The sequence below is a fragment of the Chaetura pelagica genome, unplaced genomic scaffold, assembly GCF_000747805.2.
Source record: "Chaetura pelagica isolate M959 unplaced genomic scaffold, ChaPel_1.0 scaffold10, whole genome shotgun sequence".
Classification (NCBI taxonomy): domain Eukaryota; kingdom Metazoa; phylum Chordata; class Aves; order Apodiformes; family Apodidae; genus Chaetura; species Chaetura pelagica.
The window spans coordinates 12838497-12855972 of record NW_009952263.1 but is presented as its reverse complement, the minus strand read 5'-3'; positions in this window follow the sequence as shown (position 1 = coordinate 12855972).

The following is a 17476-nucleotide window of genomic DNA, read 5'->3' as shown; positions in this document are numbered from 1 at the left end:
ACAACTATTTTTCTCCTTTCCTGCTTTGCCTTGTACCCAGCTGTCCTACCAGCTATGCTCTCAGGCCCAACAGCAGGCATGACATTTTGACTCCCATTCCAGGTAATATCCACATATGTCTCTGCAGGCTCCACGACTTGCTCAGTCTTTTGTCATGCTCGTTGTTTTCTGAAGCACTTATCCCATGCTAACAAGTTTTTCAGTTGCCCTTTAGCTGCCTCTGGATTAAATAGGGGATACATTACACAGACCTTGCCAGAAACTCTTTACATTGACAGTTATGGTTACACAGAGGGTTCATAAAGTCAGAATTTTAAATTATGCATAAATTTCCAAATTGTTACAGGGAAGAAGAAGTTTTAAACATGTTATTTTTCTAGAAGGCATTTTCTTCCAGTAAATATTTCCCATAGCTGTCTGTATTTTCTGAGGGGAGGTTGAAATTTTAAGGCTGTTCTGTTATGTTACCCTTCCATCACCTGCAATGAGGAGGGTTAGATTCTGATCTCATTTAGCTCATTGCAAATTTCTGGTGGATTTTGTTGAAGCAGCTCTTCCTTAACTGGTTGAACAGATTGTGGACAGTGGCCATCAGTGTTAGATTTGAAAATATCAATACTGATCCTCAGAAGTGTCACTTAATTCGGTGGCAGGCACCAAATGGGTATGTGACAGACAAAAGTGACAGTCAGCCACCACAGGAAGTGGAAAACATCTAATCTTTTTCCTTTGATACAGCACTCAGTATTGGGAGCAAGCTTTCTTCAGGTAAAAATAAATGCTGACTTGAACATCTGCAAATGCTTTGTAAAAAATCAGGGTTAAATAATCCATAAGGACGCCCTTTGTGATTTGGTGACTTATTTTGGCCCTGTTCCTGTAAAAATTTTGTATTAAAAAATGCTTTTAGGTAGCACTGAGTTTGCGATTTTGGTAGAAGATTGATATTATCATCATGAGAGTATATGTAAACTGAAGATTAAATAAGTAATTTGTTTTATCTGTCCTTTTAGAGTGACAAATACCACAAGTGTATTTTACAAGGATCACAGAATTCTCACCTAAGAAAATAAAGACTAAACATCAATTGAAAATGATGACAGATTATCATTATGGTATTAACATTGTTCCCAAACACACAGTGCTGTCCTCTAGAGGCCATGTTTCACACTAAATAGCCCACAGTTCATTAAATATTACGTTAATTCAATAATTCATCTTGTGGGAGAGCTCATTTCAAGAACAAGAATATTCCATGTGTAGCTATAAGGTAGCCCATCTGGTGATGACATCCAAACAAAAGAGCAAACTGTCTCATGCTGGTTGTTGAGGAAAAAATGTATATATCTTGCACATCTCTGACTGCTAACTCATGCCTGCAGTTCTGTGTTCTGCACTAGATCAGCCATGCTCAGTTTTTCTCACAATGCTTTCCAAAGAGAGCTGGCAGTAGTCACAATCAATTGTTTTCCCATCTTCCTTTCTGCCCCCAAATTTCCCTATCAAAGTATTTAGGGTGTTGGGAAGGTATGTCATACATGTGACTTGCTAGCTGGCCTGTCAGAGCCCTCTCTGCTAGTTTCTCCCCTCTATTAACAAGTATTTTAAAAGTACTGAGCTAAGTCTACATTCATTTGCTGTAGTATATGTGTTAACTTACTTTACTAAATGCATTGCACTGCTCTGGTGACCTTTGAATCACTGAAATTATGGAACATGGATGTAGCATCTGTATGTGGAGAGAGAGATGGCTCAGCCTCACTGCAGCTGAGTCTGCATGGGAAATACCATGATTCCATGCTCCACAAAGTTTTTACATGTAATCTCCTAGCAAATCACAAAGCTGGAATGAAAGACAGACTTAGATGAATAATAAAAGCAAAGATGGGAAACAAAGGGCCCTTGGAATCCATTTCACTGACACTGAAGGCTTGTGTACACTGTGGTACATCTCATTAGTGTTATGCTTATTACCAGGTGAAACTGTTCTAAAGCTGGAGAGTGTAGAGGTCATTTATATTTCTCAAAGAACTGGAGTTGCAGACAAGGCTGTGGAGCTGAAATGTGCATTTCCCAGTAAGGTTCATCAGACAGCATGGAGTGGTGGACAGACCATTTCTTCAAGAGAGTCAATGTATTTGAAATATCTGGGATGAGGAGCTTGAAAACTGTGTTGTTCTGAAAAATCTGCAGGAGTATTAGGAAGCTTGAAGAAACAGAGGCAACTTTTGGAGGGAAGACTGCAATATATGTGAGCTCCCTGCAGTCTTTCAGCTTTTTGCCAGCTCCAACCTGATTACCCAAAATATTTTGTCCCTTCTTACTAGTTAATTCTGATTTATTTTTATGCCCCCAATTTGTTTGCTGAGTCCAGCACTTGGCCTATAGTGTCTCAGGCTGGCAACCATTAAACTTCCTGTGGGTGACTAATATAGATCTCAAACATCTTAGCAGTCAACAATGATCTGGAAGCTGGTGTCAACTTCCTCCTTTTCTAGTGTCAGAAATTATAATCTAGATGACATGTTGTCAATGGATCTCAAGTTAAATCAAACTGAGAGTTAGCATTTTTCTCTTCAACTGGACCAGAAATGAGACAAGGTCAGATGGAGCAATACATACACCACTCATGCTGATCCTAGGTGAGGAAGCTTTGCTTCACAGGTAGGTTTTTTTAAGGAGCTGAACCCAAAATACTAAAAAAATAACTATTGTTCATAGTTCTGTGGTCAAGTGAGGGAGGCTCATGGAATGGTGAATGAGAAAGTTAGATGAAGTACCTATGGAGACACTGAAGCAGCTGAGAAGCTAACTGAAAGTACTGTGCCTCCTCTTCATCCTTTCCCAAAGCCCAGAAGGAGATACTTTGGAAAAATTTCCTGATGAATAGGACAGCTTTCAGAATGGTGTACAAACTTGTTCTTGGCATTGCACAAAAGAGGGACATGTCTTCTGTGCAAATGCTGTTCTCTGGTCCTTGTTTTGACATTTACTCCAGTTTAATCAACTAGATTTTAAAGCACATTTGCTTTGATTAAATCTGGAATTGGCCTTGCAATAAAGATAGTCTCTCCAGTGGCTCATTTTGGAAACCCCCTGAACAGTGATCAGATATATTTATGATGCCCTTTAGCTGTATGTTTGATTTCCTTGACATAAAAAAGGGGGGGGTGGAGGGAGGAGGGAATAAAAGGTATAGCTCCTGAATCTTTAAAGGTTTCTGTGGTTGTTATTGTTGGCCTGCAGCCACACATTGTTTTACATGGTGGATCAAAGACACCAACACTGTGAGAGCTAGTCAATACAATACTTGCAGTACTTAAACATATTGCTCAAAACATTCTTTTTCATTTTTTTAAAGGGTCACATTCTAGAGACAGTTAATCTTATTACTCAAACAAAACACATTAATTTTATGTACTCTGACATGTCCTTACATTTTTTCTCCTGAGGAAAAAAAAAAAAGGAAGCTATGATAACATCTTAAATATGAATGAATAAAATAGTTAAGTACATCATGTTTTATGAACTGTCTTTGTTGTAGTGACATGAATCTGTTCCCCAACACACACACTCATCCTCAACATTACAATGTAGAAAGCTGGAGACTACAAAGAGTTAAATAGTAGCCTATGCTGGGTCCTTATTTAAAAGGAAAGGTAGCTGTTTTGATGCAGGTCTCTTAGCAACTAGAAATTTAGCTCTTTGTTTATTATAAAACATTTCAATTTTGAAGGAAAGAATTTACATTTCTCATTTTAGTCACTTTCCTTGTCTTCCTCTCCATCTGCCTTGATGGAGCCTAAAACAAAACAAAATAAAATAAAAAAGTTATTCCCAAATATGTATTATAATATTTTTGAGTGACAAGAAAATTTTAATACTTGCTATTATGAGATTTTTTTGTTAATGGTAGTTTTAAGGATCAGTGCTTTCACTGTCTAGCACATTCAAAAAAGAAAAAAAAAACACATTTGTTGCTAAATAAATTTTACAGCTTTTTTTTTTAGTGATTTATATTTAGTACAAGCTACTGTTTGAAGGTACGGTTGATAAAATTAAGGAAAGCAAAGTATCTTAGTGCACAAAATTATACAATTAAGACAGTAAACAACTTCTCTATTGAGCCTTCAAACAGGTTACAGTGCTGGCATGTTTAAATACTTGATGAAGTTTTGTCCTAAGCTGAACCCTGCATATGAGCTAATGTATCTTCCTGATGCAGTAAAGACTGCCTTTGTGTTAGAAATTAGCATTTTGATAGCAAATATTTAATTCATTTTGCAGAAAAATCCACTTATATCTATTGACCAATAAAACTAAGAATGGAAGTTGTACTTCCTTCCACTGAGATGGGATGGTCTAATAATTGTTCCAGCTGAAGAAAGTGGAGAATAATTCAGTGTGCTAGAGAGTAAATAATGAAAAAAATGCACACAATATAGGAAACAAAAATCACAATCTTCATCTGTGCTTCTCTGAGGATCAAGATAAGACCAGAGGCTCGTAACTGAAGATGAAGACACAGTAGTGCTGCACTCTGGGGAAAACCAGTCCCAAGATGGCATGGAAGGAAGATTCCAGCTGTCTATACTGCATTTCCTGAATTAGACAAGTCACACATTTGCATACAATAAAACCTGTGCCTTTGTATTATAATACTGAAAATATTGCATTCTAAGGCTTAATAAACTTATGATAGCAATTGTAAAAACATGCAGTTGTTATTGATCAACTGCAAACTTCCAGTGTGTGTTCCTGATGAAGCAAGCAGTTACCTGAGTAGCCATTAACCCATTAATTTTATACCTCTGAAGACAGAAAATTTACTCAAGAAAAGTTTTAGGGACTGGGTCTAGTGTTTGTGTTCATACTCATCTGCTGTTCAGAAACAGAAGTCATTAAGGAGAACAATATGTAGTCATATTACTAGAATTTTTATGATTTAATTATTTGATTATTTGATTTTTAATTAGAGGGTATTATGACCGTGTTATTAAGCCAAGACTTATTCATAAAAAATCAAATTGTTTTATGATTATTTTTTAATCCAAAAAAAGCATATTTAGAAATAAGATTTCTGAAATTTTCTCATAGTCTTTCTAGAAAAAAAAAAAATCTTTCATAAGTCTACAGTAAAATCCAAATTGGTTGACATATTTGAGTAGATTATATGGCATTACAGAAATCAATGGATGTCATAATGACAGTTGTACTCTCTCAATATACAATTTCAGATATAGCTTGTGGAGATCCATTTCTTCTATTTTGCCATTTATTTGCTGATTTGCATGACAAATCAAACCCTTGCAGAGTTTCCATCTTCCTTAAGAATATTTTATCTATCTATCTATTTATAAAATAAATAATTTATTTTCTTTTTAGTTTAGAGATGCTGACTACAGGTCGTGTTTCTGAAAGAAAAAAAATAAATCTACTAGTACATAATTTCCCATATAATGTGCCTGAATGAGACCAGGGTTACGGAATTTGGGTTTCAGTGGCTCAAGAAAGGCTGAAATTCTAGTAAAAAGGGAAAACAGCAATTGGATTTCCCTTGTGTCCCACTGTCTTCTGCTGCAACTGAAAGATTGCTTGTGGGATATTGCAATATCTGAATGTTGTTTCCAGTTTGGAAAAGCCAGCTTGAGTCTGTCAACATGCAAATCTCGTTATGTGTGGAGTCACTGAATTCCTTTGCAACTAATTCCTGACACTTCTTATGTAAGGATTTAACCACCACAAGGGGAAAAAAGCAAAATCTGGCTTCCTCAATGAATTCCTAATTCAGTGTTACTCTCTCCTTTCCTAAATAATTAACCCAATCAGGAAGTTTGTTTGGCACATTCTCTGCCTGGCCAAACTGGGTGCTCTAGAAGAGGAAAATGCTATTACTTTGAGAGACCATGTGATACAAAAGGAATTAGAAATTAGCCAGCAAACATAAATACAGCAATGAGTGAAATCCACGGCAACAAAAATGTCCAAGGCATGTGACAAATGCCTCCAGCCATCTGCTCCCCATGACCAGATTTAAGGCTGTTTTGGCCAACAATATGGCCAGTTAACCTTCTGGCCAAGGTATTTCCAGCCAGTGGCAGGTTGTCTCAGTGAGACTGGAGGGTGCCATGGGCCAGCCAAGGCAGCGTGGTTTTGTCCCGCACGATGGGCAAAGGCATTTCAGCTCTGTGTCCTGAACAAGCTCCCAAAACTCACATCCTAGCACCAGCATCACAGCAACTGATGCTTGTTTAAGTGTTGTTTTACAGAGCACTGCACAGAGTAGCTTTTGCTTGATGACATTAAACAAAACCTACTTCACTTATATTCCTCATTCAGTAAAAGGAAGAAAAATGGTGTAATCTGCTTCCAGTTCCTAAAAGATCTTGGTTAATAATGTTCCTCCAAAATGTAAATTAAACATGTAATAATTAATCTGACAAATTAAAGTAAAGAATTTTATCTTTCCATTAACTTTATCATCAGGTCTGTCCACATCAGTTTAACCTAATATGCAATTAAATCATTTATATATGTGTGCAATTAATTAATTTGTATATGCAGCTCTCAGACTATTCATCAATAACCCCTAGGAGGTCTACAACTAGATTTGTGTTACTGAAACATGTGCAAAATGAGAGCTGTGATGCTTACTAAAGTCTTCATGACAATGACTGATAACACATTGGTTGCTGCAGCAGTGAAAACAGAGACGTGAAGTTTTCACAGGGGCACTCTCATCTCCCAGCCATGCTGGGGGTCCATCGCAAGCATGCAGATTTTGTAGGCAGTTCGTTTAGAAAGGCAAGGTATGTTCTTTACATGATTAAATCAAACCCAGCTATAATGTCCTGTCATCTCCTGTTGGAAGATGTAGGATTTGATTCTGATCTGGAAGTTGCTTTTGTGCTGCTTCTTGTGAAACTGAGTATCCATCACATTGATGTTTCTAGACACCTTCTTTAGCTTTACCAACTTTGGTTGGTAGAAGTGACTGAAATGCACAGTTAAAAAGTGAGTTGAACATGTTCTTTAAGTCCTTAACTTTAGTCTTCATGCTTTGCATTTCTCATTTTATATGAGTTTTTTTTTCGCAACTAAGCCTCATTTTATCACTTTTTACCATATAATTTATAATTCTTAGCTGATCTGTTGGACACTTGTACTTACTTGAAGTTGGTTATCAGTCTTCCAGTGAGTAATGGAGTTAATGAATTAATATGATAAAATTCTATTTAAAGAGACGTCATGTATGTTCTGTGGGCTCAGAAATATCTTTATTTTATGATTCCTCCATGAGGAAAGAGGAATATCTCAGACACTGTATAATCATAATAACAGTCTGAAATGTCTTTTAAATGACAATCAGTTTTTAAACCAAGCTGAGATATCAGCAATTATTTTCTTCACAGATGGGTAAACTAAGGCACAGAGGAATTAAACAGTGTCTCAGCCTCATCCAAAATCATATCAGTTTTCTATTCTACAGAAAACCACAAAGAAAGCAGCTTTGCTCTGTATTAGGAAGTATTATACACAACCAAAATTGCATGCTTGCAGAAGATGTAATTTTTAAAATGTTCATAAAATCTAACAGAGGATGTGATGTTATACATGCACATTTCTGTATTTCATATGACTCCTCATTCTTCAAAATATCCTGAGAGCAGATACAGAAAATCTGTGTAGCTGCACAACCTGCAACTTTGTGATTTGAAACATCTTACCATAGAGGATATGAGTCTCTACCAATCTAGAAAACCTCACTCCAACCAGTACCATGTTGGGGTACACTTAGAATTCATTAATTAGAAATTTGAAAGCCCAAAGCACTATTCTAATACTAAATTTAATTTAATGACTCTTCTGGATGACCAGCCATATGTTGATTTGAGAGAGTTCCTGGGACAAAGTAGATTCTCAGAGTTTAAATCCTTTGCCTAAACCAAGAAAGTTTAGCTAATACTGTAAAAGGAGGAGCTACAGATCAGCTTTTTTTTTTTTCTTTTTTTTTCTTTTTTCTCAACACCCTTGTGCTACCCTCTTCATAAGAGAAAAATTATAAACATCATTGTCTTATATTTGTAAATCTTGTTTCTTTTTGTTAATATACTAAGTCAACAGGGCTACCTACTTGAGACCTGGGACATCTCTGCACCTTCCTATATCTTTGTTGGCTAATTTTATGAGGAAAGACATTGAATGCCCATTAACTGGTCATTAATCATTGAAGAGTGTGAGTGTCATTCTTCCAGTAGTGCATTGCCTCCCCTATTTCATGTGTGATAATAATATTCTAAATCCCACCACAGCTGAAGTATAGATAATTTGTACACGTCCATATTACTAGAGATACACATGTTAAAGATGAGCCCATAGTTTATGTGGTAGAACTAGCAATGAGTTATGGTTCCTAAGAAACAGTGTGTCATGTTTCTTTCTCCAAAGAATAGGATTGGCATAGACCTTTGTAATACAGGAACCTATTTCTCATTAAATGAAAATGGATAATTTACAACATTCCTAATCACACAGAAAATGCTTTGTGTGAAATGCCCCTCTATGTGTTAACAGATTATGAATTTGATAGTGTCAAACTATGAACAGGGACTAAAAATATAGTGACTTGATTCAAAGAATTAACACAGAGAGAGAGAGAGACAGAAAGCAAAAAAAAACAAGCACTGTAAGATATCTTTCTCCAAAGAATAGGATTGGCATAGACCTTTGTAATACAGGAACCTATTTCTCATTAAATGAAAATGGATAATTTACAACATTCCTAATCACACAGAAAATGCTTTGTGTGAAATGCCCCTCTATGTGTTAACAGATTATGAATTTGATAGTGTCAAACTATGAACAGGGACTAAAAATATAGTGACTTGATTCAAAGAATTAACACAGAGAGAGAGAGACAGAAAGCAAAAAAAAACAAGCACTGTAAGATAAAACCATGCTATATGTCCTGTTTGGAGTGAAAAATATTTACATGACAGAAGCTTGCAAACACTTGCATTTAGAAATTCATGGAGGTTTCAAGAAAACTCTCAAACACATTTTAGTACTAAGGTCCTAAATTGCAGTTAAGTGCAATTATGGAATTATATGTTTTGTATTTGGTTTGCTATATTAAATGACAGATTTCATCTCATTTTGCTGAGACACTTCCCAGCATTTGATTCTTTTGGATGAACCAGAAGAAGATCTACAGTTCAGCATAAAGACCATGAAACTTGCAGACTATTTCTAGTTTTACTGACACATTTAATTCATTTCAACTGAGATGTTTTTCCTGATTTTGGGTTCATTCAAAATGTAAGCTCTGTGAAAACAGGAATTGGGAACGTTTCATTCAGGCCAAAATAAATGTGGACACAAAAGCTCTTGGAGAAACCATGTCAGTTCTAAGCCTGATATTGTTTTCACATTACGATGAATTCTGAAGCTATTTAGTCATACCTGGAATTGCCAAGTATGTCCTTACTAGTTAGTAGGAAATAGTTTCTTCAAACCACCCACAACAGCTTTCAGTAATCCCACTGTCCTTGGGTAGCTTTCATAACAAAACCTAGAATGGGTACATTAGAAGACTTCTTACCCCTTAAAAATCTCAGTGGAGTCTTTTGTTTCACTGCCCTACACTTCACAAGATGGCTGTGAAACCAGTCTGCTGTGAGTGAGTTAGTGAAAGTGTTCTAAAGGTAGGTGGTAAGCACCAACATTGCATGCATTAGTATTGTTACAAACACTGAGTAGAAGAGTAAGGAGAAGGGAAGTAAATTAACTGACATCCAGATCAACTGGTTTTGATCTCTATGAGTTTATGAAATAAATTGCAATTGTTCATTTGCAAGATTATTTAAGATCAATCTTTCTGGACTTAATTACCATGTGATTAATATGAATAAACTAAGCAGAACAACAGACATGATAATTTCCTTTCATCCTATTACATGGATGATCATTGTTTCACTGTCAAACAAAATTAAGCTTAGGCCTTAAAAAACTACATAGCAATCTTAGGATGCATTTAGGATGATCATTTAATGGGGTTTGTTTGGCTGATGGTTCATTTTAAAGTAATGTCATGTGCATCTTTAATATCTTGTGAAAACCTTGATGACAAATATCAACACTAGGCTGTGCTTTAATACTGTCAGATTTTTAATTTCAGGAAGTGTAAACATTGCCAAGTTTTGAAGGTCTGAACCAAGGATACTGACATAATTTTCAAAGGCATGGATAATACCTCAGCGCCTCCCTTCAACATAAAACCCAGAGGTCTGACACAAGTGAACCTCTCTATAATCCACTTCATGCATAACAATTCTGTCACACATCCTTCCTGATTATTCGTGAATCCACACGCCGAATTGTGTTTTGCATATGAGGGTTGGGTGATGTATTTTATTGCTGGTACTGTTTCACCTGTATTTGGTTCCAGTGACATGGAAAACGCTGCAGCCAATTGTCCTTATTACAGTCCCTGTGTATTTCTCCCCAGTGCACTTGCACAGGGGGAAGATGTGAGCATGGAGTGTACTTAACTGCCAGGCTGAATGGCTCTGTAATGTAGCTTCAGCATGGCATAAATTAAGCTGTCATTTTTTTGGCAGCAAGTGCAGAGAGGCGATTTTCCTGTACTGTAACATTTGAAACAACAATTTTCTGGCTCCAGTAGTAACTGACAGTTCTGTGATACTTGCTCAACGTTTGTGCTTCAGGGGCTGCAGCTGGAAAAAACCTTTGGGGAAAGGTATTGTCTTTATTAGCAGATCGAGCCTGCAGTCACAGAACACTAGCATTTCCTAACTCTTCAAAGAGCCTGTCACTCACACACTAAAAAAATTGTGCTTAAAATTTACTGGGTTCTACCAAGGTATTTAACCACGTTGCTTATATGCAAAATGCTATTTTTGATAATGACTTCAGACCTATTTTCATTAGGAGGATTGCTTACCCAGGGAGAGCTGGCAACTGGCATTTTATTGGCGACGTGTACCCAGATGATGTCTTGAAGGACTGCCAGGTTTGAAAATGATCTTGGAATGCTTGGCTAGGTTCAGGCTGGTGAAGAAGGAGGATGCTGATGAGGTGCTGGCAGTACTGGGGAAGGAGGGAAACAGCCCTTCTCCAGCACACAGACTCTGAGCCTGCCCTGCCACAAGCCACAAGGGAAGCCTCACTTCACTGTATGGCAAGGTCATTTCACCGAGACGAGGGAGAGAAGGAGATTTAGGAGTCACCTGCAGGTGATTTTATTAAATGTATGAATTTTGCAGTGTTCTGTTGCAGAAGTGTGGTCAGTTTTGTTATCATCTTTTCAAAGATCCAGAGTCACACTCTGCTATTCTTGTATAATGGTGAAATCAGGGAAATTACACTAGATTTGCAGTTATACAAGTCAAGATAGGAATCAGCTCAGTATATTACACAGACTCTTTTCTACCATTGCTAAACAAGACTCATAGCTCTCCTTAAACATTTAGATATTTTGACACCTGTACATACCTTCATTTCCTCCAGTCTGAATTCCTGCCACTTCTGCTAACAGGGGCCCTGGCAGCCCCTGTGAGAAAACTTCAATATATGCTATCAATCACTCATTGTCTGTTTCAAATATTTTGGCCCTAATGCTCACATTTTTACATCATTCCTTCAATGCCTAAGCTCATGCTTGCATTGCTTTTGAGATCTGACTCTTAACTTTAAAATGCTCTTGAATCCAGACCTAAAACATGCATGAAAATCCGCATTTTTTTTTTATTCCTCCTGGTGTCTGTTTTCTTGGCTTTTGACTGGGTTTCTCAAAACTACCAAAGAGACTTGGATGGCCACTTTCCACTGAAACAAAAGATTTCTGCTGGTGCTCTGGGAAAGCCTGGCTTCAGTAAGCTGAATGCATGGGAGATTTCAATCTTTGCTTGATTGGGTCAAAAGAGAAGGAAGAAAAGTGAAAATATGTTTTAAAATGTTTATCAATAAGCTCAATTTATGGGGTCACTGCTGCCAAGGAACAGAAATTGCTTCCTTGGATTTTCAAGTGAGAGCTAAATACACTGGTCCCTTATCAAGTTTGCCCTTTTTCATATTCATGGTTGGCTGTGTGTTAAGTTTAAGATGCAGTAATATGAACTGGCATCTGACTTTTATTGTGGAGGTGCTCAGACTTACTGATATAATTAAGGACTTGTAAGAACTTTTGTTACAGGCTCGAATTTAAGAGGTTCTAAACTCAGACATAAAAATCACTTTTGATTAAGGCTTGGCAGACGTGATCTTTTTTCGAGATTTCAATTTTTATATTGTGTTTTTTGAGGAATTTCCTTCTCTTCACTTGATTATGTCCACATGATAACTATCTAGAAGATCTGCTCAGCATTCATAATAATGATTGTTGAAAGGCAGAACTATATGCTTATTATGCAGTTGTCAGGGAGGACAGCAGACGTTTTCTTCCTTCATGCCTTTACGTAAACCAAGACTGTGCTTTAGCGTTAACCTTTTTGTTTGTGCCTCAAAACCCAAATGTTGCTTTTTGAAAGGTATTCCAAAGCCAATAAAACTCATCTAAATACAAATAACTCATCTAAATACAAATAAAAAATAAGTTACCTCTATATAAAACTAGACAGCCACCATCTCCAGCTGGTGCTGTTGTAACTTACAAAAGGCTTGATGAATCAAGTCATCTCTGCTTGTCACTTATGGAAAGTTTTGTTTCAGGAACAACTGTTTTCAGTTTTTCAGTTTCAGTTTTCATCTCTTCTGGATGTGTTGGGGTCTTAAATTCCGATCAACTGTCTATGAATGGTTATATACTCTGTGGCTTAAATGTTGAAAAACCTGTTTTTCCATCAGGTATAACACTTGCAATTCCCTCCTCCATATTTATAAGATTAAGGGTATGTGCCGATAGGATGAGGGGCTGGGCAACTTAACCTAGAGAAGGGTAGATTTAGATTGGATATCAGGAAGAAGTTCTTTACTGTGAGGGTGGTGAAGCAGAGATGTGGTGGAGGCTCCATCCTTAGAAACATTCAAGGTCGGGCCTGACAAGGCTCTGAGCAGCCTGATCTAGTTACAAAAGTCCCTATGCACTGTAGAGGGGGGCTAGACTAGGTGATCTCTATGGTCCCTTCCAACCCCACACATTCTATGGTCCTATGATTTTTATTTTAACAAGAACCTAAACTGGTTTCCTCAATTATATGAAATCTGCTTAAATAGACAAGTGTAAAAACAGTGGTACCTGTGATACAGGATGATGTTTTTTAAAAGAGTGGTTTGTTTAGGGCTTGGGAAGCTCACCATCTTGATCATTATGCCATTCTCTTTGCCTGAATTTCAATCAGAGGGCACTATAGCAAAAAGAAGTGTTTCTGAGTGATTCTTTTTATCTTAACAGTTGTTAGATCATAATGCTTCCAAATTTAAGGCTCTGGAATGAGCTGCACAAAATAAGAATAGTGGGATTTCATGCTCTGTTGGGTTTTAGGTTAATCAAATGGGCTGGAACTCACATAATTTTAATGAAGGAGAGGTGCTTTTCTCTAAATGCATCAAGGGAAATGCCAATTACATGCATTACATACAAACATATACTTACCCTTCCAAAAGAAAAATATGGATTATGCACACAGAAATAAAATTATTATGGAAACTTAGATTCCAGGACTGCAAGCTTTGCATTCCAAAGCATCAACTATAGTGTTACTTAAAAGTACTATGCAAACTAATGTTTACTCTTGCCTCTGAAAGATAAACAAAATCTGTTTGCCATGTCTAGAATATCAGATTATGCTGCTGCAGCGTGTGAAGTTATAACAAAAAATCTTTTCTGAGTACAGTCTCTTATCTTTTTATAGCTCCAAATCCCAGGAACAGTATTTCCAAAAGTCCTGTTGTGCATGTATTTGATTATTCCATTGTCTTTTAACTGGTCTCTCAACCCCAGGAGTACAAAGTACACTGGTTTAAGCTGAATTGCCAAGTATCGACTATTTTCTTCCATATGATCAACACTGCTGGGTTTTAGTATTACGATGCTTTGTCAATGTTAATATAATGGCAAATGATGAAGATGCCCTCTGGCAGGAAACATTGCTAGCCCTTAATAATAAACAATTTCTGCACCTCAAATTGCTGCTATACATGAGCAAGTTTAGTCAACCCCTGAAGAGAACCTGTACCTTCCCATTACAGGGCAGCAGTAGTGAGAAAGCAATTTACCAAGCCCTAGGGTTGGCAATCACCCATATTTTCTGCTATGAGTAAATAACTCCAATTGATTTAATCATAAAAGAATAACAGGAAAACAACAATGACTTCCAAATCCGTAATGTGAGCATCAGAATATATTGACTAAGTTGCATGTTAAAAGGTTATATCCATTTGTATGAACAGAAACAATATCAATATTTGATCATTGCTCTAACAAAAAAAAATATGACAATTTGCAGTCATCTCAAAATAGACTGGAGTAGCATTATGCATAGTATGGTTCAGTCTAAGAGATAAAATAGTAATACTCCATAGTATTCATAGACTAAGAGGAGAAAAATCCATATTTTCATGAAAATACATCTGCTATTAATTTTAATAGGCTACTTACATAATCCTACAGAACTAGTAAATAATATATCATTGTATGTATTGATTAACTAGCAATAACAAATTCACTGTTAGTCCTGCAGCTGTGCTCACCACAGCAAGTGATCAGCACTAGCCAAACCAAATTGTGTCAAAACAGCAAAATAAGAATATAACTGTTGTTTGTTTTGGTTTTTTAAAAATCTAATATTTTCACCATGGAGATGCAGAAACAATGGTATTTAAACCTGGTTAATACCCTAAATTGCAACTAATGTGCAGTGACTCAGGATCAAAAATTGTTCAAAAGTGGTAAGAAATTGATATCACCTTGCCAAGAATAACCAGTCAATTTAATTTGTTCTGTTGTTTCTCTCTCTCTCTTTTTGCTGTTTTTCATTTCTTTGTTTGCTTTTAATTTAGGTTGAGCGTCAGGGCTGCAATGCTTTTCAGCAATGCTGGAAGTGAGAACAGCAAGATCTCTGTGGCCAGCCAGTTCTTTGCAGACAGCAGCTAGAGAAAGAAGAATCCTAAGCTGCATAAAAGGTGACATCTTTTCCTATTTAAACCAACAAAAAATGTTCTCATGCCTGCAAAAACAAGTTTCACCTGGAGATATTAATTGAAAATCCAGCTTTTTACTGATAGATCTAATGGGTACAGGTACACTAGGGATACAACGAGCTACTGTGTGATTTTTTAAGTGGAAACTTGCCTTGTATCGCTAGGAGTTTGATGACACATGCTTGAACGTAGCACTAATGTAACCTAAATTATTTCCCCCTCGGTGGCAGCAAGGTTGAAGTCACACACACAGGCACCATGCAAAGCACCCTACCTGTGAAGCAGAGCCGGTGTCCTCCAGCAGTTAACACCATGCACACTCACAGTGTGTGCCTGGGACCAGAGAACTTAATTACCACTAAAGCTATGAGGCAGCCCTAAGGTCTTAGATTCAATGTGGCTTGCAGCAAATCAAACCCTACTCCTTCCTTCTATGCACTTCATCAGTTAGTAGGCTGGACATTCCCACATAGCTTCTTTATGATCCTTTATAGCTTTGCCAGGAGATTTTGAATAGCACTCGAGCACAGGAAGACTAAGTGTAGCTAGAGCAAACAAGTTTTAAGTGCACACTTAGGAACACAAAATAGCCAGTTGAGGTTATTCCAAAATCCAAACTTTCTGTCCTTTAGAAATAATCAGGGATTATGTTTCTCTACTATCAGAATTAGCAGCTTGCTCTAAGAGACAAAACCTGCTGAAAGTACATAAACGAATTTCAGGAGCAGGTTATCACCATGGCTAACTTAACATGAAAGCCCCTTGAAACAGGGAAGAAGTAAATGGGAAAAAAGTAATTTAAGTTATTTGGCACACACAAAGTAATACAGGACAGGTGAGAGTTTTGAGAAATTAAGACTGCAGAGTTGGCTGCATAAGCATGAGAGTCTAAACATCTGTAAAAAAATGCAAGCTCAGAAAGAACTAAAATTTGAAGCCCTTGAAGTCTCTAGAAATATTCTCATTAATTGGCTTTGAATTCAATTGAAAACATTTTGCTTAATAGAAACGTATTACAACATTAAATAGGCACTGCAGTATCCAACATTTTGGGTACCTTTTAGCTGGAACAGACCAAGTACCTATTGAAAATATCTGCCATACTCTCTGCTGTTCTTAAAATTGAAGAGGAGCAGGTGTTTTCATTAAGAGATGTGCAGAACATCTGGCCTTTAAAAGCTTTTTCAAGTATAAATGACTGGTCTGCTCATGAATAAGAAAAGTGGGGTTTTTGGTTGGTTGGTTGGCTGTTGTGTTTTTTTTTATCACAGCTCTGCAGGAGAGCACAATGAGTATTGCACAGTTAGCAATATTCAAACTGCAATTGTGTTTGTGGTGGTAGCAATGCACCATCCTGTGCTTAAGGTGGGGGTGTGTGTGAGGCAATAGGACAGTCAGCTGATTATACCTTAATTTTGAGCAACTGATTTGCTTTTTTCCATCACTTTAGAGAGGAAGGTTGTGATTGTCATGTGAAATATTACAAAGAAGATTTTCACCTAAAGATACATTGCCTTTAATTCATTAAGTAAACACCTAATGAGCTGCAAAAACAAGAAACATTTTGTTATTCTGTACAGGTGAGAAATATCTCTTCTTTTGGTACTGCTTAATATTCTACTTGTAGATAGTCTAGAGTAATATATAATTATTATATAAATTTTAATCACTAAATCATATCTTTAAAGACACACTAGATACGTTAGCCTGTCATTTTAAGTTGTAGGAACTGAACAGAGTTTATAATTGATGCAAGGTATGTATTGAAAATTAAGTAGTAAGAACCCTAATAATTCTTTTACTGGAGCTATTTTATCATAGTATATAAAGCCATATAAAACCAAAGCCTTTACTATTTTAGTTGACTGCTTGAGTGGAACCATTAATGCCAAATCAAGTCTTGGTCCTTCATCCCTGGTTTTCATCTGAACTTGGAGCAGTGTCTCATGACAGACAAGTCATTAAGGTTCTCCACTGGTCATTTGAGAGGTAACACCTTTCTCTCTTTCTTATTTTCTCTCTACATTTAAACATAGCTTTGTTTACTAAGGTTTAAGATGGTTACATCCTGAGTTGGATATAGAAAAAAATATCGAGCAATTTAAGTTATAGGATCAGTATGAATTCTAGTTCTCATTTGCATATATCATTTAAACAGCAGAATAAACCCAGATTTGTGAAAAACATACAAAGGAGACAATGTTTCAGCGTCCAACAGTGAAACCATAAATTGCATCATTGAGCTATTTTCCAAGCTCTTTGTAGGGAATTGGCTGGCAGAGAGGAAGAATTTAGAATGAAAAAAAAAACCTGCTGA